The sequence below is a fragment of the Mobula hypostoma genome, chromosome 1, assembly GCF_963921235.1.
Source record: "Mobula hypostoma chromosome 1, sMobHyp1.1, whole genome shotgun sequence".
Classification (NCBI taxonomy): Eukaryota; Metazoa; Chordata; class Chondrichthyes; order Myliobatiformes; family Myliobatidae; genus Mobula; species Mobula hypostoma.
The window spans coordinates 150089801-150111307 of NC_086097.1; the positions used below are offsets into that span (position 1 = coordinate 150089801).

The 21507-nt window shown below is 43.0% G+C and overlaps 1 protein-coding gene across 12 annotated transcripts in view; it reads left to right on the plus strand.

Moving 5' to 3' along the window:
- The window catches only part of foxh1 (forkhead box H1), a 141601-nt gene that overhangs the window by 38878 nt on the left and 81216 nt on the right, over positions 1 to 21507 (plus strand). For 7 of the 12 annotated variants that reach the window (XR_010019187.1, XM_063057885.1, XM_063057984.1 and 4 more), the window contains 2 exons: positions 7058 to 7254; positions 20203 to 20776. The exons of 2 other annotated variants lie outside the window; for them this stretch is intronic. The gene's annotated coding sequence lies outside the window, so the exon portion shown is untranslated. Of the gene's footprint in view, positions 1 to 6006; positions 6790 to 7057; positions 7255 to 18140; positions 19364 to 20202; positions 20777 to 21507 lie in introns of those variants that run through there. 3 more of the 12 variants (XM_063057914.1, XR_010019186.1, XM_063057905.1) reach the window with 3 other exon arrangements.

The following is a 21507-nucleotide window of genomic DNA, read 5'->3' on the forward strand; positions in this document are numbered from 1 at the left end:
ATCTACTCGCATGTTAAAATTTCCCACAATTATCATAACACTGCCCTTCTGACAAGCCTTTTCTATTTCCAGTTGTAATTTGTAGTCCACATCACTGCAGCTGTTTGGAGGCCTATAAATAACTGCCATCAGGGTCCTTTTACCCCTGCGATTTCTTAGCTCAACCCATAAAGATTCTGCACCTTCCGATCCTATATCACCTCTTTCTAATGATTTAATATCATTACTTACCAATAAAGCCACGCCTCCCCCTCTGCCTACCTTCCTGTCCTTCCGATACACCGTGTATCCTTGGACGTTCAGCTCCCAGAGACATGCATCCTTTAGCCAGGTCTCAGTGATGGCCACAATATCATACCTGCCAATCTGTAACTGTACGACAAGATCGTCCACCTTATTTCTTATGCTGCGTGCATTTAAGTATAACACCTTAAGACCAGTATTTGGTACTTTTTGCTTTGATTTATACCTGATCCCACTCCCCAGTCAGCAGCGCCTTCTCAGCGCCTTTTTGCAGGGAAATGTACTATGGACATGTGGTCGATGTTTAGGGATCTCTTGCGGGATGTAAGGGATAAATTTGTCCCAGTGAGGAAGATAAAGAATGGTAGGGTGAAGGAACCATGGGTGACAAGTGAGGTGGAAAATCTAGTCAGGAGGAAGAAGGCAGCATACATGAGGTTTAGGAAGCAAGGATCAGATGGGTCTATTGAGAAATATAAGGAAGCAAGAAAGGAGCTTAAGAAGGGGCTGAGAAGAGTAAGAAGGGGGCATGAAAAGGCCTTGGTGAGTAGGGTAAAAGAAAACCCCAAGGCATTCTTCAATTATGTGAAGAAAAAAAGGATGACAGGAGTGAAGGTAGGACCGATTGGAGATAAAGGTGGGAAGATGTGCCTGGAGGCTGTGGAAATAGCGAGGTCCTCAATGAATACTTCTCTTCAGTATTCACCAATGAGAGGGAACTTGGTGATGGTGAGGACAATATGAGTGAGGTTGATGTTCTGGAGCATGCTGATATTAAGGGAGAGGAGGTGTTGGAGTTATTAAAATACATTAGGGCAGATAAGTCCCCGGGGCCTGACGGAATATTCCCCAGGCTGCTCCACGAGGTGAGAGAAGAGATTGCTGAGCCTCTGGCTAGGATCTTCATGTCCTCGTTGTTCACGGGAATGGTACCGGAGGATTGGAGGGAGGCGAATATTGTTCCCTTGTTCAAAAAAGGTAGTAGGGATAGTCCGGGTAATTATAGACCAGTGAGCCTTACGTCTGTGGTGGGAAAACTGTTGGAAAAGATTCTTAGAGATAGGATCTATAGGCATTTAGAGAATCATGGTCTGATCAGGGACAGTCAGCATGGCTTTGTGAAGGGCAGATCATGTCTAGCAAGCCTGATAGAGTTCTTTGAGGAGGTGACCAGGCATATAGATGAGAGTAGTGCAGTGGATGTGATCTATATGGATTTTAGTAAGGCATTTGACAAGGTTCCACATGGTAGGCTTATTCAGAAAGTTAGAAGGCATGGGATCCATGGAAGTTTGGCCAGGTGGATTCAGAATTGGCTTGCCTGCAGAAGGCAGAGGGTGGTGGTGGAGGGACTACATTCAGATTGGAGGATTGTGACTAGTGGTGTCCCACAAGGATCTGTTCTGGGACCTCTACTTTTTGTGATTTTTATTAACGACCTGGATGTTGGGGTAGAAGGGTGGGTTGGCAAGTTTGCAGACGACACAAAGGTTGGTGGTGTTGTAGATAGTGTAGAGGATTGTCAAAGATTGCAGAGAGACATTGACAGGATGTAGAAGTGGGCTGAGAAGTGGCAGATGGAGTTCAACCTGGAGAAGTGTGAGGTGGTACACTTTGGAAGGACAAACTCCAAGGCAGAGTACAAAGTAAATGGCAGGATACTTGGTTGTGTGGAGGAGCAGAGGGATCTTGGGGTACATGTCCACAGATCGCTGAAAGTTGCCTCACAGGTGGATAGGGTAGTTAAGAAAGCTTATGGGGTGTTAGCTTTCATAAGTCGAGGGATAGAGTTTAAGAGTTGCGATGTAATGATGCAGCTCTATAAAACTCTGGTTAGGCCACACTTGGAGTATTGTGTCCAGTTCTGGTCACCTCACTATAGGAAGGATGTGGAAGCATTGGAAAGGGTACAGAGGAGATTTACCAGGATGCTGCCTGGTTTAGAAAGTATGCTTTATGATCAGAGATTAAGGGAGCTAGGGCTTTACTCTTTGGAGAGAAGGAGGATGAGAGGAGACATGATAGAGGTGTACAAGATAATAAGAGGAATAGATAGAGTGGATAGCCAGCACCTCTTCCCCAGGGCACCACTGCTTAATACAAGAGGACATGGCTTTAAGGTAAGGGGTGGGAAGTTCAAGGGGGATATTAGAGGAAGGTTTTTTACTCAGAGAGTGGTTGGTGTGTGGAATGCACTGCCTGAGTCAGTGGTGGAGGCAGATACACTGGTGAAGTTTAAGAGACTATTAGACGGGTATATGGAGGAACCTAAGGTGGGGGCTTATATGGGAGGCAGGGTTTGAGGGTCGGCACAACATTGTGGGCCAAAGGGCCTGTACTGTGCTGTACTGTTCTATGTTCTATGTTCTAAAAGAACTAAATAATTCTGTAGAAAACTTTCTACGCCATGTTTAAAACCAAATTGAAAATTACGCTCTCTTCCTTTGCCGGACATCGAGGCTTATCTCCTTAAATGTTTGAACTGTTTTCCCTGTTAATCTTTAGTCCAGTTCACCTTAGCCAACTCCATATTCACTCCATTGTAATTCATTTCACTTGTTAAAGCTAGTTGTTTCTGTTCCAATTTTTTCTGTCTCAAATGGAATACAAACTTGTATCAAATTATCAATATTTTCTTTCCTCCTGTAGACGTTGCTTGACCTGCTGAGATCTCCCAGCAGATGGTTTGTTGCTCCAGATTCCAGTGTCTTCAGTCTCCTGTGTTTTCTATCAAACCATGATAATTTTTTTCTAGGGAGACATTGAATGTCGTGATTAAACTTGTCTAGTTGTCCATTACTTTTTCCAAGATAGACTTCATCTGGTTAGCTCCCATCCTGAAACCTATCACTTTATCACTGTAATGTTATAAGCTTTTCCTTTCAACAAATATTGTCCTTAATTTTATTAGTTAACAAAGATGCATCCACTTTCCACAGAAATAACAATGGAAATTATGAAATATTTCTTTAAATGACGTGTAGGTTTTGTTGAACTACATTCCAGAAAGACTTGTTGCCCTGAAAAGTTATTGTACAGATATTTTACAAGCTACCAACTGAGATTTAGCTATTATATTCTTGATGCACTATACTCTGTTAGTTGAGATTGCTATTGGAGATCTGGTCAAGAATATCTTTTCTAATGTTGATAGTCATTGTGATAGAAGTAAAACTGAGATAGCTACACTGACGCATATGTTTTGGTCGTGTTCTATATTGGAACAGTTCTGGAAGTCAGTTTTTTCAACAATTTCTAAAGCACTTAAAATTAATCTACAACCTAATAAATTAACTGTGCTTCTTGGAATAATTCCTCAAAATTAGGTTAATCCTTTGAACCTTTATTTGATTTTGAGAAAAGATGGGGCTCATTTGCTCATTATTATCATTTGAGCTAATTGATAGATTTTTCCACGATCTAATTGTAAATTTTTTAGTATATTTTCTTTTCTAGCTGGTGGTTTGATGTTTATTTTTAGAAGCTTTTTATATGATGCATGACTTCAGGGTTGTACACCTAATGGGTTCTTTTTTTTCCTCACTTTTTCTGCTTAGTAGGTTTTTTTTGTTATCACTGTTACGTACCCCGTAACTGGGTTGCCAAACCAGCAGAAATGGATCACTCAGTTGGAGTCTGGAGTACTAGAACTAAGAAAGTTTTATTAAAGAAACAAGCAATACAGTAATCGAAAGGATAATAAATGCAACAGTTCAGCGATGATAAACACACATGTGCACAGAATTAAGATAACAGCATCAATCAAGCTCTATCGTTGTCTAGGGGTAAATGACCAAATTTCAAAGTGACTCAAAATTCAGTCCAGTTTAGTAGTTCAGTTCGCAGTAATCATTGCCATGGCGATGGACAACGTGGGGGAAGAGAGAGAGGGAACAGGAACAACTGATCATTCAGAACGGCTTCACTCACAGACCGGTGATATTGCTCACAAGCAGCTTTTGGGCGGGTCCTTGGTGATGTCACCTGAGGTCACCGACTGTGACCCCTCCTCCAGATGCGGTCGATCCTCTGCAGTGAACCCGGCACCCAGGCAAGGGCGGACACACACCGGGTTCCCGCTTCTCATTACCTCGGGTGTCGTGTGTCTTGCCTTAGCGAACCGGTCCCTTTTTATCCCCCTGCTGGGGTATCGCCTGTCCATCACTTCAAACAGTTCAAGGTTCAAAGGGGGGAGCCGCTCCAGACAGCTCTCTCTCCCCCGCCCCTTCATTACACATCTCCAGACGCTGCTCCATTGTTCCTTATCTCTCCTTCCCCTGAGGGCAGGTGGCAGACCACTTGCTGATGTCACTGATGCTAACCCAGGCCAGCAAACATCTTAATTTTATGTGTATTCTCGTCACATCACAAATTTCTTTTTTCAATCTTTAAGATAGTCTTTTTTGACACATTGTAAGTGTTGTTAGTTCAATGTACTCATGTTATTTTTTTGTATAATATAACAATAAAAGGATTTGAAAAGAAAGGAGATCTGGTCAAGAGGTAAACTTCAGTCACAGTCAAATTGGCTGAAGTTTCAGCATAAATGATTATAGCTGAACTTCAGCACTGACATGTACAAAGTAAATATTACAATTCTGGTTTGTTATTCACTGGCAAGTTAAGTGTTCTGACTGTTGGTGAATCAAAACTTATACACGTACACGAAGACTGAACATTTGAACTTGGGGCAATCAGTTCCTATAGGACTGCACTATAATGAGTCCATGCCTTTAGGCAAGGAAGGAGAAAATTGCTAACATAATTGAACTGTGAACCTGTTGAATTCTGAACCGTTTGCAATGATTAGCAGAAGTATCTTTGGCCCTCAGTCAAATCTCTTTCCATTCTGTTTTTGTCAGGTAAATTATTGTGTTTGCTTATTTTTCAACAAGTAGGCTAACTATCGTCACATCCAGTTTATTCCCTCTTAAACAGCACTGATAGCAAAATAAACTTCCAAATCTGCTCACGCAGCAAAAAGTGGTAAAACCTAAATAAGTGCTGTAGAAAACTGTTCCTTGTTAACTCATGCAACACACATCAAAGTTGCTGGTGAACGCAGCAGGCCAGGCAGCATCTCTAGGGAGAGGTACAGTCGACGTTTCGGGCCGAGACCCTTCGTCAGGACTAACTGAAGGAAGAGCTAGTAAGAGATTTGAAAGTGGGGGGTGGGGGGGAGATCCAAAATGATAGGAGAAGACAGGAGGGGTTTACCTTGTTAACTCATGTTCAATATGAGTCTTAAATTAAAATAGGCATCCATTAGTCTCATGAGACCATGGATTTGTGCCGTGGAAAGTTTCCAGGGCGCAGGCCTGGGCAAGGTTGTATGGAAGACCAGCAGTTGCCCATGCTGCAAGTCTCCCCTCTCCACGCCACCGATGTTGTCCAAGGGAAGGGCATTAGGACCCATACAGCTTGGCACCGGTGTTGTTGCAGAGCAATGTGTGGTTAAGTGCCTTGCTCAAGGACACACACGCTGCCTCAGCCAAGGCTCGAACTAGCAACCTTCAAATCACTAGACAGACGCCTTAACTGCTTGCCCACGCGCCAACACAATACGAGTCTTATTCGTTCAATTAACAGCAATCCTGTGTCAAAGATAGCAGACTGTGACTGTGACCAGGAGTTAACCTCATGTTCATTGGGCTCTTCAGAATTGATTTTGAGCATCAAACTGAAACTTTGTTAGGAGGATGTAACTGACTTTGTTTGAAGGTGAAGAAGAGGTTCAACTAATGCATATTCTCTGGTGTCTAGCCAACTGTTACATCACAATTAACATGCCAAAGGTGGAGCTTTCATAAATGAGGGGAGGAGAAGATGGCAGCGCGACGCAGTGCAAGCGGCCACTCCGAAATGATATCGTATTTGGAAGTAGGAGACATGCACAATCCTGATTTGATGGAGCCGGATGTGAGAAGCACGGAGGAACATCTGGGGAAACTTCTGAAATACCCACTTTGCTGCCGCTGCTACTGTGCGATCGAGAATCTCCAGAGGGGAAGGCCCCAAATCCTCGGCTTTGCCTATTGCCTGTTGCCGGGGCTGGGGTCGAAGCGCTTTGCAGAGATGGTGCTCGGTGTCGGAGGGCTGGTCGGAGGCTCGAAGTTTTCGGACGGACTCAAGATATGGCTGTGGTCAGGTGCTTCCAGGGTGCTGCATCGGCGAGTTTGCGGCGCTGGAAGCTCATAGCAGGAAGAGCTCTTCTTCCTTCTACCATCTGCGTGAGATGATGGGACTTTCGAGAGACTTTGAGACTTTTTTTACCATGCCCATGGTCTGTTCTTTATCAAATTACAGTATTGCTTTGCACTGTTGTAACTATATGTTATAATTATGTGGTTTTTGTCAGTTTTTCAGTCTTGGTTTGTCTTGTGTTTCTGTGATATCATTCTGGAGGAACATTGTATCATTTCTTAGTGCATGCATTACTAAATGACAATAAAAGAGGACTGCGTGTCCTCATAATCTAGTCTAATCTAAATGGAACTACATAAATTCTTGTCAATAACAGGATGTCAAAGTTTTACACTGAGGGATTATTTTTCTTTACCTGATCCATTTGTTGGTAAATAAAAGATTTTCTCTTGTCTGAAAGTTATAAATGCTCTTGTGCACTAAATAATTGTTCTATTTCCTTGCACCTATGAGATGCCAAAAGATCGTGGCTTTGATTAAATTAATGCTGAAAGCCATATATAGTTGTAACATCTGTATAGTGCTTGTCTTATCTTGTCTGACTGGTCACCTCATTCTTTCTGAGAAAATTAAATTACATAGTACTATACTAGGTGCTTTTGGCCTTCAGAAAGGATGGTGTGTTGCCTCCCTGGTGTCGGGATCCAGGATGTCACGGACCGATTGCAGGGAATCCTCAAGAGTGAAGGTGAACATCCGGAAGTGGTGGTTCACGTCAGCACAAATGACGTGGGGAAGAAGAGGAAAGACATTCTACAGCGCGACTTCAGAGAACTCGGAAGAAGGCTGAAGAGCAGGACTTCCAGGGTGGGTATCTCCGGTTTGCTTCCAGTTCCCTGTGCTGGAGTGGTCAAGAACAGGGAGATAATGGATCTGAACATGTGGCTGAGGAACTGGTGCAGGAAGCAAGGATTTACATTCTTGGACCACTGGGGTATGTTTCGGGGTAAGGATGAAGTGTACAAAAGGGACGGGTTGCATCTTGATAAGCGGGGCACCAGCATTCTGGCAGGCAGGTTTGCCTCTGCAACACGGGTGTGTTTAAACTCAGTAGTGGGGGGGGGGGAACGAACTGGAAACATAAGGATGGAGATAAAGGGAAAGTGAGAATAAGAAAAGTTAAGAGTGACAGCAGAATCAACAGAGCAGAAAGCTCAAGAAGGGATCGTACAGTATGGCCAAGTGAAATAGGAATTGATGTGGGAGGTGAGGGGAGTAATGAATTAAAAGTATTGTATATGAATGCACGGAGTATAAGAAATAAAGTGGATGAGCTTGGGGCACAGTTGGAAATTGGTAAGTATGATGTTGTGGGAATAACAGAGACACGGCTTCAAGTGGACAGGGCCTGGGAAATGAATATTCAAGCATATACGTCCCATCGAAAGGACAGACTGATGGGCAGAGGGGGTGGGGTGTCTCTGTTAGTGAGGAATGATATTCAGTCCCTTGCGAGGGGGGACATAGAATCGGGAGACGTAGAGTCAGAATGGATAGAACTGAGAAACTCTAAGGGCAGAAAGACCCTAATGGGGATTATCTACAGGCCCCCAAACAGTAGTCTGGATGTAGGGTGTAAGTTGAATCAAGAGTTAAGATTGACATGTCACAAAGGTAATGCTACAGTTGTTATGGGGGATTTCAACATGCAGGTAGACTGGAGGAATCAGGTTGGTACTGGACCCCAAGAAAGGGAGTTTGTGGAGTCCCTCCGAGATGGATTCTTAGAACAGCTTGTACTGGAGCCTACCAGAGAGAACGCAATTCTAGATTTAGTGTTGTGCAATGAACCGGATTTGATCAGGGACCTCGAGGTAAAGGAGTCATAGGAGGTAGTGACCATAATATGATAAGTTTTAATCTACAATTTGAGAGGGAGAAGGGAAACTCGGAAGTGTCAGTATTACAGTTGAACAAAGGGAACTATGGTGCTATGAGGGAGGAGCTGGTCAAAGTTCAATGGAACAATACCCTAGCAGGAATGACAGTGGAACAGCAATGGCAAGTGTTTCTGGGAATAATGCAGAAGGTGCAGGATCAGTTTGTTCCAAAGAGGAAGAAAGATCCTAAGGGGAGTAAGGGGAGGCCGTGGCAGACAAGTGAAGTAATGGACAGTATAAAAATAAAAGAGAAGAAGTATTACATAGCAAAGATGAGTGGGAAGCTGGAGGATTGGGAAACTTTTAAAGAGCAACAGAAGGTAACTAAAAGGGCAATACACGGAGGAAAAAATGAGGTACGAAGGTAAACCAGCCAAGAATATAAAGGAGGATAGCAAAAACTTCTTTAGGTATGTGAAAAGGAAAAAAATAGTTAATACCAAAATTGGGCCCTTGAAGACAGACACGGGTGAATTTATTATGGGGAACAAGGAAATGGCAGACGAGTTGAGCAGGTGCTTTGGATCTGTCTTCACTAGGGAAGACACAAACAATCTCCCAGATATAATAATGGCCAAAGGACCTAGGGTAATGGATGAACTGAAGGAAATTTATATTAGGCAGGAAATGGTGTTGGATAGACTGTTGGGTCTGAAGGCTGATAAGTCCCCAGGACCTGATGGTCTGCATCCCAGTGTACTTGAGGAGGTGGCTTTAGAAATCGTGGATGCATCGGTAATCATTTTCCAATGTTCTATAGATTCAGGATCAGTTCCTGTGGATTGGAGGGTGGCTAATGTTGTCCCTCTCTTCAAGAAGGGAGGAAGAGAGAAAACAGGGAATTATAGACCGGTTAGCCTGATGTCGGTGGTGGGAAAGATGCTGGAGTCAATTATAAAAGATGAAATTACGACACATCTGGATAGCAGTAACAGGATTGGTCCGAGTCAGTGTGGATTTACGAAGGGGAAATCGTGCTTGACTAACCTTCTGGAATTTTTTGAGGATGTAACTATGAAAATGGACAAGGGAGAGCCAGTGGATGTAGTGTACCTGCACTTTCAGAAAGCCTTTGATAAAGTCCCACATAGGAGATTAGTGGGCAAAATTAGGGCACATGGTATTGGGGGCAGAGTACTGACATGGATTGAAAATTGGCTGGCTGACAGAAAACAAAGAGTGGCGATTAATGGGTCCCTTTCGGAATGGCAGGCAGTGACCAGTGGGGTACCGCAGGGTTCAATGCTGGGACCGCAGTTGTTTACAATATATATTAATGATTTAGATGAGGGAATTAAAAGTAACATTAGCAAGTTTGCTGATTACACAAAGCTGGGTGGCAGTGTGAAATGTGAGGAGGATGTTATGAGAATGCAGGGCGACATGGACAGGCTGGGTGAGTGGGCAGATGCATGGCAGATGCAGTTTAGTGTGGATAATTGTGAGGTAATCCACTGTGGTGTAAGAACAGGAAGGCAGATTATTATCTAAATGGAGTCAAATTAGGAAAAGGGGAAGTACAATGAGATGTAGGTGTTCTTGTACATCAGTCACTGAAAGCAAGCATGCAAGTACAGCAGGCTGTGAAGAAAGCTAATGGCATTCTGGCCTTCATAACAAGGGGAATTGAGTATAAGAGCAAAGAGGTCCTTCTGCAGCTGTACAGGGCCCTGGTGAGAGCACCCCTGGAGTACCGTGTGCAGTTTTGGTCTCCAAATTTGAGGAAGGACATTCTTGCTATTGAGGGAGTGCAGCGTAGGTTCACTAGGTTAATTCTCGGGATGGCGGGACTGTCATATGTCGAAAGATTAGAGCGACTGGGCTTGTATACTCTGGAATTTAGAAGGCTGAGAGGGGATCTTATTGAAACATATAAGATTATTAAGGGATTGCACACGCTGGAGGCAGGAAGCATGTTCCTGCTGATGAGTGAAACCAGAACAAAGGCCACAGTTTAAGAATAAAGGGTAGGCCATTTAGAACGGAGTTGAGGAAAGGCTTTTTCACCCAGAGAGTGGATATACGGAATGCTCTGCCCCAGAAGGCTGTGGAGGCCAAGTCTCTGGATGCTTTCAAGAAAGAGATGGATAGAGCTCTTAAAGATAGCGGAATCAAAGGTTATGGGGATAAGGCAGGAACTGGATACTGATTGTGGATGATCAGCCATGATCACAGTGAATGGCAGTGCTGGCTCGAAGGGCCAAATGGCCTACTCCTGTACCTATTGTCTATTGTCACACTTCTAGAGATAAAATATAGCAACATATACAAAATATTCACATGAGTAAGAACAATTCAAAATTCCAACATTCTGTCTTAGGTTCCAAATCTCAGATATCAAATGAAAACCAAATTCCTTTTTAATTAGAATCAGTGAGACTCATTCGAATAACCTTTGTTACTCCATGCCCGGAATGTCATCTCCACACCCCACTGCCCACGGGAGGACTGTAATGGGGTGGAGTCGGTGACTCACCTCTTTGCATACTGTGGGTTCACGAAGAATGTGTGGAGGAGAATGGAAGAGACAGTGTCGAGATTCATGCCCAGCAGCTGTGTAACCGAGGACTCCCTGATTTACGGCCTGTTCCCGGGACTCACACGGAGACCAACATCCGATGCTGCTGGCAGATCATCAATTCGGTGAAGGACCTTCTTTGGTCAGCCCGAAACTTGATGGTCTACCAGCACATGGAGATGTCGGTGACTGAATGCTGCCGGCTGGCACATTCTCACCTGCAGGAATACGTGCTGAGTGATGCGCTCAAACTTGGTGCAGCCACTGCGAAGGCCCATTGGGGAAGGACCACAGTTTAAGGTTCGTCACCCACGGGAGTGGGAGGGGTCGTGTGGGGAGGAGTATACCCCTCATCAGCGGTGTGGAAAGATAAATCAACAGGGTGACACAGGAGCGGCTGGAAATGTGGAAAGGTATGGACTGTAAAGGAACTTCGGTAAAGAAATGAGAGTCAACGCCTGGCTTTTTATTGTAAATAAGTTTTATTCTTGACTAAGGTTTGAGAGTCGATGAATGATTTATTGTAAACATCTTTATTCTGAATAAGGACTGAGAGTCAATGCATGATTTATTGTAAATAACTTTATTGAATAAGGACTCAGAGTCAATGAATTTTTTTGTAAATAACTTTATTTTGTAAAAAAAAATTCTCTAACTAATTAGATCTATTGTTATTCCCTAGTTAAAGGTTTACAGACTAACCATTGCCTTTCTATTTATCCCTAGCTAGTTAAAAAAGTTCCTATTCTTAAGTATTCAGTTTCAGTTTAGGTCAGTTTGTCCTCAATTTCAAATTAAAGAAAATATATACAGCTTGAGTCCTTTCCCGACAGATTCTCCATCAGCACAACTTTTAAACAAAGTAAATCCCATTCAGTAACTTATCAAAGTCTTTGCAAAAATAATCAGTTTTTGCAGAAAATCAGATTCAGATCCTTCGAATGAAAAATAAACTTATACAGCCTATCATATTAAATCCTTTACGTCATTAGGAGATGAGGTTGAGTACAGGGCTACTGTAGGAAACTTTGTCACATGGTGTGAGCAGAATTATCTGCAGCTTAATGTGAAAAAGACTGAGGAGCTGGTGGTAGACCTGAGGAGAACTAAGGTACCGGTGACCCCTGTTTCCATCCAGGGGGTCAGTGTGGGCATGGTGGAGGATTACAAATACCTGGGGATACGAATTGACAATAAACTGGACTGGTCAAAGAACACTGAGGCTGTCTACAAGAAGGGTCAGAGCCGTCTCTATTTCCTGAGGAGACTGAGGTCCTTTAACATCTGCCGGACGATGTTGAGGATGTTCTACGAGTCTGTGGTGGCCAGTGCTATCATGTTTGCTGTTGTGTGCTGGGGCAGCAGGCTGAGGGTAGCAGACACCAACAGAATCAACAAACTTATTCGTAAGGACAGTGATATTGTGGGGATGGAACTGGACTCTCTGATGGTGGTGTCTGAAAAGAGGATGCTGTCCAAGTTGCATGCCATCTTGGTCAATGTCTCCCATCCACTACATAATGGACTGGTTGGGCACAGGAGTACATTCAGCCAGAGACTCATTCCACCGAGATGCAACACAGAGCGTCATAGGATGTCATTCCTGCCTGTGGCCATCAAACTTTACAATTCCTCCCTTGGAGGGTCAGACACCCTGAGCCAATAGGCTGGTCCTGGATTTATTTCATAATTTACTGGCATAATTTACATATTACTATTTAACTATTTATGGTTCTATGACTATTTATTATTTATGGTGCAACTGTAACGAAAACCAATTTCCCCTTGGGATCAATAAAGTATGACTCTGACTATGACTATTAAGCATTTTGTTCTCACACTGGTTCTTTAATCTTGCGTGGCACACTATCTTGCTTCTTGGCTTGTTGGATGAAATAGTTGGTCATCCATGGAAGGTTGATTCACAAAACTTACATAAAAAAAAACTGACCAAATCCCTTGGTATGAATTAACAGAACCAATTCCCAGTTACATGGTAGAGATCTTGGATACTCGTCTCTGATGATATTGTCTCTCTATAGCTGTTGCTTGTTATAGCCATAGCTTCAATAAACCTTTTATTGATATTGTCTCTCCACCAGGAGTTTCACCCTGAGGATTTCAGGTAAGTAGGGTAGGGATGCTCACTACAAATTCCACTTTTAATGGTTTATATCTTTACTTTCTAATAGTTTGCTGTGTTTCTATTGATTGTCCACACCTGCATCAGCCACACCTCGTTCTCACATAGCTTTCTTTCCCCCAAATTCTCTTTTTTAAAAATTTGGTAAATCTGGTTTTCATCCCTCCACAGGCGAAGATTTCTAACATTACATTACCTGGGTGTCACTGATCATGACTTTTAAATGTTGGGTTCACAGAACTTTGCAGTTGGGCTTTCCTACACAGTTACCAAGTTCAACATACTGTTCGTTGTTGATATATTGCCTGGTTTCACAGATGCAATTACTGCAGACAATGTAACCATATAACCATACAACCATATAACAATCACAGCACGGAAACAGGCCATCTCGGCCATTCTAGTCCGTGCCGAACTCTTACTCTCACCTAGTTCCACCGACCTGCACTCAGCCCATAACCCTCCATTCCTTTCCTGTCCATATAGCTATCCAATTTAACTTTAAGTGACAACATCAAACCTGCCTCAACCACTTCTGCTGGAAGCTCATTCCACACAGCTACCACTCTCTGAGTGAAGAAGTTCCCCCTCATGTTATCCCTAAACTTTTGCCCTTTAACTCTCAAATCATGTCCTCTTGTTTGAATCTCCCCACTCTCAATGGAAAAAGCCTATCCACGTCAACTCTATCTATCCCCCTCATAATTTTAAATATCTCTATCAAATCCCCCCTCAACCTTCTACGCTCCAAAGAATAAAGACCTAACTTGTTCAACCTTTCTCTGTAACTTAGGTGATGAAACCCAGGTAACATTCTAGTAAATCTCCTCTGTACTCTCTCAATTTTATTGACATCTTTCCTATAATTCGGTGACCACAACTGTACACAATACTCCAAATTTGGCCTAACCAATGCCTTATACAATCTCAACATTACATCCCAACTCCTATTCTCAATGCTCTGATTTATAAAGGCCAGCATACCAAAAGCTTTCTTCACCACCCTATCCACAGGAGATTCCTCCTTCAGGGAACTATGCACCATTATGCCTAGATCCCTCTGTTCTACTGCATTCTTCAATGCCCAACCATTTACCATGTATGTCCTATTTTGATTAGTCCTACCGAAATGTAGCACCTCACATTTATCAGCATTAAACTCCATCTGCCATCTTTCGGCCCACTCTTCTAAGAGGTTTAAATCTCTCTGCAAGCTTTGAAAACCTACTTCATTATCCACAACTCCACCTATCTTAGTATCATCTGCATACTTACTAATCCAATTTACCACCCCATCATCCAGATCATTAATATATATGACAAACAACATTGGACCCAGTACAGATCCCTGAGGCACACCACTAGACACTGTCCTCCAATCTGACACACAGTTATCCACCACTACTCTCTGGCGTCTCCCATCCAGCCACTGCTGAATCCATTTTACTACTTCGAAATTAATACCTAACGATTGAACCTTCCTAACTAACCTTTCGTGTGGAACCTTGTCAAAGGCCTTACTGAAGTCCATATAGACAACATCCACCACTCTACCCTCGTCAACTTTCCTAGTAACCTCATCAAAAATTCAATAAGATTTGTCAAACATGACCTTCCACGCACAAATCCATGTTGACTGTTCCTAATCAGACCCTGTCTATCCAGATAATTATATATACCATCTCTAAGAATACTTTCCATCAATTTACTCACCACTGACATCAAACTCACAGGCCGATAATTGCTAGGTTTACTCTTAGAACCCTTTTTAAACAATGGAACAACATGAGCAATATGCCAATCCTCCGGCACCATCCCCGTTTCTAACGACGTTTGAAGTATTTCTGTCAGAGCCCCTGCTATTTCCACACTAACTTCCCTCAAGGTCCTAGGGAATATCCTGTCTGGACCCAGAGACTTATCCACTTTTATATTCCTTAAAAGTGCCAGTACTTCCACTTCTTTAATCGTCATACTTTCCATAACTACCCTTCTTGTTTGCCTTACCATACACAATTCAATATCCTTCTCCTTAGTGAATACCGAAGAAAAGAAATTGTTCAAAATCTCCCCAACTCTTTTGGCTCCACACATAGCCGTCCACTCTGATTCTCTAAGGGACCAATTTTATCCCTCACTATCCTTTTGCTATTAATATAACTGTAGAAACCCTTTGGATTTATTTTCACCTTACTTGCCAAAACAGCCTCATATCTTCTTTTAGCTTTTCTAATTTCTTTCTTAAGATTCTTTATACATTCTTTATATTCCTTGAGTACCTCATTTACTCCTAGCTGCCTATATTTATTGAAGATCCCTCTCTTTTTCCAAATCAAGTTTCCTATATCCCTTGAAAACCATGGCTCTCTCAAACTTTTAACCTTTCCTTTCAACCTAACAGGAACATAAAGATCCTGTACCCTTAAAATTTCACCTTTAAATGACCTCCATTTCTCTACTACACCCTTCCCATAAAACAAATTGTCCCAATCCACTCCTTCTAAATCCTTTTGCATCTCCTCAAAGTTAGCCTTTCTCTAATCAAAAATCTCAACCCTGGGTCCAGTCCTATCCTTCTCCATAATTATACTGAAACTAAAGGTATTGTGATCACTGGACCCAAAGTGCTCCCCAACACATACCTCTGTCACCTGCCCTATCTCATTCCCTAACAGGAGATCCAACACTGCCCCTTCTCTAGTTGGTACCTCTATGTATTGCTGCAAAAAACTATCTTGCACACATTTTACAAACTCCAAACCATCCAGCCCCTTTGCAAAATGAGCTTCCCAGTCAGTGTGTGGAAAATTAAAATCTCCCACAATCACAACCTTGTGCTTACTACAAATATCTGCTATCTCCTTACAAATACTTCTTGAAGAAGTATATCTCTGCAAGCCACGTTCTTCCAGTTCCAAGAGAGTGTTGCTACTGAGTGAAATGTTACTGTAATGTCAGGAATAGGAGGGATGGTGCTTCCAGTGGGTCTGAGGGAACAGTACCTCAGTCTTCAGAAGCTACATTGTTCAAGTCCGTGGAGGTCTAATTTGCAAGGGAGTTCCTGTGAAGACCTGAGCCCAGCCTATGAATGCTTCACTTTGCAGAAGCTAGCAATGCAGGCATAGTCCCATGCTTGCTTTGCCTTCTCTTTTGGGATGAAAAATAAGTAAATACAGTCTACTATTCATAAGTAGAGATTCTGACCTAAATGCAGCAGTGAGCAGCAAGCAATGATAGAAGGGATTCCCATCTGCAGCTTGGAATTAGATTATGAGGACACTCAGTCCTCGTTTAGTGTCATTTAGAAATGCATGCATTAAGAAATGATACAATGTTCCTCCAGTATGATATCACAGAAACACAAGACAGACCAAGACTAAAACTGACAGAAACCACAGAAACTACAGCACAGAAACAGGCCTTTTGGCCCTTCTTAGCTGTGCTGAACCATTTTCTGCCTAGTCCCACTGACCTGCACACGGACCATATCCCTCCATACACCTCCCATCCATGTATCCGTCCAATTTATTCTTAAATGTTAAAAAAGAACCCGCATTTACCACCTCGTCTGGCAGCTCATTCCATACTCCCACCACTCTCTGTGTGAAGAAGCCCCCACTAATGTTCCCTTTAAACTTTTCCCCCCTCACCCTAAACCCATGTCCTCTGGTTTTTTTCTCCCCTTGCCTCAGTGGAAAAAGCCTGCTTGCATTCACTCTGTCTATACCCATCATAATTTTATATACCTCTATCAAATCTCCCCTCATTCTTCTACGCTCCAGGGAATGAAGTCCTAACCTATTCAACCTTTCTCTGTAACTGTGTTTCTCAAGTCCCGGCAACATCCTTGTAAACCTTTTCTGCACTCTTTCAACCTTATTTATATCCTTCCTGTAATTTGGTGACCAAAACTGAACACAATACTCCAGATTGGGCCTCACCAATGCCTTATACAACCTCATCATAACATTCCAGCTCTTATACTCAATACTTTGATTAATAAAGGTCAATGTACCAAAAGCTCTCTTTACGACCCTATCTACCTGTGACGCCACTTTTAGAGAATTTTGTATCTGTATTCCCAGATCCTTGTGTTCCACTGCACTCCTCAGTGCCTTACCATTAACCCTATATGTTCTACCTTGGTTTGTCCTTCCAACGTGCAATACCTCACACTTGTCTGTATTAAACTCCATCTGCCATTTTTCAGCCCATTTTTCCAGCTGGTCCAAGTCCCTCTGCAGGCTCTGAAAACCTTCCTCACTGTCTACTACACCTCCAATCTTTGTATCATCAGCAAATTTGCTGATCCAATTTACCACATTATCATCCAGATCATTGATTGATTATAACATATAGTTACAACAGTGCAAAGCAATATCATAATCTGATAAAGAGCAGACCATGGGCACGGTAAAAAAAAAGTTTCAAAGTCCCGATAGCCCCATCATCACACGCAGACGGTAGAAGGGAGAAACTCTCCCTGCCATGAACCTCCAGCACCGCAAACTTGCCGATGCAGCACCCTGGAAGCACCCAACTACAGCTGACTCTGTGTCCATCCGAAAATTTCGAGCCTCCAACCAGCCCTCCAACACTGAGCACCATTTCTGCCGAGCGCTTCGACCCCACCCCGGCTGCTGAGCAACAAGCAAAGCCGAGGACTCGGGGCCTTCCCCTCTGGAGATTCTGGATCGCACAGTAGCAGCGGCAGTGAAACAGGCATTTCAGAAGTTTCACCAGATGTTCCTCCATGCTCCTCACGTCTGCCTCCATCAAATCAGAATTGTGCATGGCATCCTACTTGACAAATAACAGATATTCATTACCAGGGTGGCCGCTGCGCGCTGCGTTGCGCTGCCATCCGCTGCATCGTTATCTTGACGTTAAGGAAACTGAAAATAACTGTGGCCATGAGCAGAAACAGCCAAAGCACATTGTGTGGTTGCAATTGTTGAAGGAGATTACAAGTTCAATGTTCAAAGTAAATTTATTAGCGAAGTACATATATGTCACCATATACAACCCTGAGCTTTATTTTCTTGTGAGCATACTCAATAAATCCATAATAGAATAATAACCAGAATAGATCAATAAAAGACCACAGCAACTTGGGTGTTCAACCAGTGTGCGAAAGACACAAAACTGCAAATGCAAAGTGAAAGAAAGAATAACAATAAATAAAGAAACAATAAATATCTTCTATAAGTGTAATACAAAGCACTACACTTTGAAGGATTGTTTTTTGCATGATTTTGATCTATTCAATATACATATACTGTATAAAGTATACTGAATAAGATTTACTTATTTATTTATTAGTATAATTTTATTTTTTTCTTCTATATTATGTATTGCATTGAACTGCTGCTACTAAGTTAACAAATTTCACATCACATGCCATTGATATTAAACCTGATTCTGATTCTGATTCAAGAACATGAGATGAAGAGTCCTTTAATGTGAGTCCATAGGTTGTGGGAACATTTTAATGATGGGGCAAGAAAAGTTGAGTGAATTTATCCCCTTTGGTTCAAGATCCTGATAGTTGAGGGGTAATAACTGTTCCTGAACCTAGTGGTGTCAGTCCTGTACCTTGATCCTGATGGCAGCAGCAAGAAGAGAGCACGGCCTGGGTGGTGGGGGTCCCTAATAATGGAAGCTGCTTCCCTGCAATAACGCTTAATGTAGATGTACTTAATGACAGGGAGGGCTTTAGCCATGATGGACTGTGACGTTAGCACTACACTTTGAAGGATTGCCTGTTTCAAGGACATTGGTACACATTATAGATGCACATCTATGGAAATTTGTCAAGGTTTTAGATGTCATGCCAAATCTTCGCAAACTCTTAAGGAAATAGAGGCACTGCCATGCTTTCTTTGTAATTGCGCTTACATGCTAGGCCCGGGACTGGTCCTTGAAAAGGAATTGAAAGTTGCTGACACTCTCCATCTCTGATCCTCTGAAGAGAACTGGTTTCCTTCTGACAATAATCAGTTCTTCAGTCTTGCTGATTGTGCAGATGGAGATTGTGAAGGAGATATTGTTGCCAATCTGAACTGACTGAGGTTTGCAAGTGAGGAAACGGAGGACCCAATTGCTCGAAGAGGTATTGAGGCTAAGGTCTTGAAGTTTATTGATTAGTTTTGAAGGGATAATGGCATTGATTGCGAAGCTGCAGTCGATAAGGTACATCCTGATGTATGTATCTTTGCTGTCCAGATGTTCCAGGGTGAGTGAATAGGCAATGAGATGGCATCTGCTGTGGACCTGTTGTGCCGGTAGGCAAAATGGAGTGGATCCAAGTCATTTCTCAGGCAGGAGTTGATATGTTTCATCACCAATCTCTCGAGACACTTCATCACAGTGGATGTAAGTGCTACTGGGCAATAGTCATTGGGGCAGATCACCACGCTCTTCTTGGGCACCAGTAAAATTGAAACCTGCTTGTGTAACTCAGACTGCTGCAGCAAGAGGTTAAAGATCTCAGTGAACGCTCCAGCCAGTTGATCAGCAGGTCTTTAGTACTTGGCCAGCTATCCCGACTCAGCCGGATGCTTTTCATGGGATCACCTGGTGAAGGCTGCTCACACATTGGCCTCAGAGACTGAAGTGACAGGATCATCAGGGACTGTGTGAGCTTGTGATGGTTCCTCCATGCTTTGACAGTCAAAACAAGCATAGAAGGCATCGAGCTCATCTGGAAGCAAAGCTCGGTTGTTGCCTATGTCGCTTGATTTAACCTTATAAGAGGAGATAGCATTTAAGCCCCGCCACAACTGTCGAGCATCTTTTGTAGATTCTAATGTAGTCCAGAATTGCCCCTTTGCCCATGCGATGGCTTTCCAGAGATCGTGCCTGGAACTCTTGTAACTTTCCTGGTTACCAGACTTGACTGCCTCTGATCTGGGCCTCAGCAGATTGCAGACCTCATGGTTCATTCATTGCTTCTGGTTGGGGAAAACTCTGAATGATTTTGTGGGGACTCACTGATACAAGTGCCCATGAAGTCTCACCTGAATGTTGACAGCATAGGTTTGAGAGAAATGGGTTATTAGAACTTAATTGTTCTTTGAATACATATGGTCTGTTTTGCAGATCAGAATTATTCTGCATTCTGTTATTGTTTTTCCTTTTGTTCTACATTACTGTATTTATATTTGGAATGATGTCAGGATGGAATGCAAAATAAAGCTTATCATTGTCACCAGGTTTGGATATGGCCCAAGTGCGGAGTGAGAGACACTGAAGCAGGTCGATAGATCACAGACTTTAATGCAAATAGTGTTAAAGGGAAAAGAAAACAATAAACACTAGGTCAAACAGGGCCGTTAACTAAAACTCCCAAATGGAAAATGAAGCCTACACTGTGGCTGAAAAGAACAACTAAGAATTAAACGAATACCGCCAGTCTCCAGAGTCAGTTGACTCAACAGTCCAATTTCTCAGGCAAGGTGGAATGCAGGCAGCAAAGTGTTGCTGTGTCCAAGTCTCGACAAGCACCACGACAGAATGAATGGAGTTAATACTATCACAACGAAGTAGTAATTGCTGACATGTGCACTTGCTGAATCTGATGCGCTGCCGAATCCGTGGTTGTGACAATCGCTGTCCATGTGAATCAGAAGCCACTCACCAATTTTGCATGAGTACCGTTGCTGATGTCATACGCAGCAGCTTTACGACAGAATGAAAATGCTAAACTGAAAGAAAATCCTGTGAAAAAGTTGGGAGTTGGATTTCTTAAGACACCTGGAAATGCTTGCAAAGTTGCTCCGCTTTGCGGTAAGTGAATTCCCAAATGCAAAGGACTTTTTCTGGACATTTCTAGGCCCAGCTCTGCACCAACTGTTGCCCAACTCCATTCCCTTTTCCTATGATTCTCTGCTAGAAGCTTTCTTTCCTTACTTTTGTCTGGCCCACAAGAAGCACCGTTGATCAAAATCACCGCTCATATTGTTGTTACTTTGGAATTGATCTGCACCAACCAGGAAAGCCACAGCTCAGTGTCTGGTTTGCTCTGAGTTACTTCATACAGCTGGATTTCTTATCCCAGTAAGCGTAAGTGCTACACCTGTCCCTACACCTCCTCTCTTGCCACCATTCAGGGCCCCAAACAGTCCTTCCAGATGAGGCAACACCTCACTTGTGAGTCTGTTGGGGTCATCTATTGCATCCGGTGCTCCCGGTGTGGTCTCCTCTACATTGGTGAAACCCGACACAGATTGGGGGACCGCTTCGTCCGCTAAAACAGACAGGATCTCCCAGTAGCCACCCACTTCAACTCTGCTTCCCACTCCCATTCAGATATGTCCATACATGGCCTCCTCTACTGCCATGATGAGGCTAAACTCAGGTTGGAGGAGCAACACCTCATATACCGTCTAGGTAGTCTCCAGTCCCTTGGTATGAACATAGAGTTCTCCAATTTCCGGTAATTCTCTTCCCCTCCCTTTCCCTATCCCTATGTCACTCTGCCCCCTCCCCCAGCTGCCTACCACCTCCCTCTTGGTTCC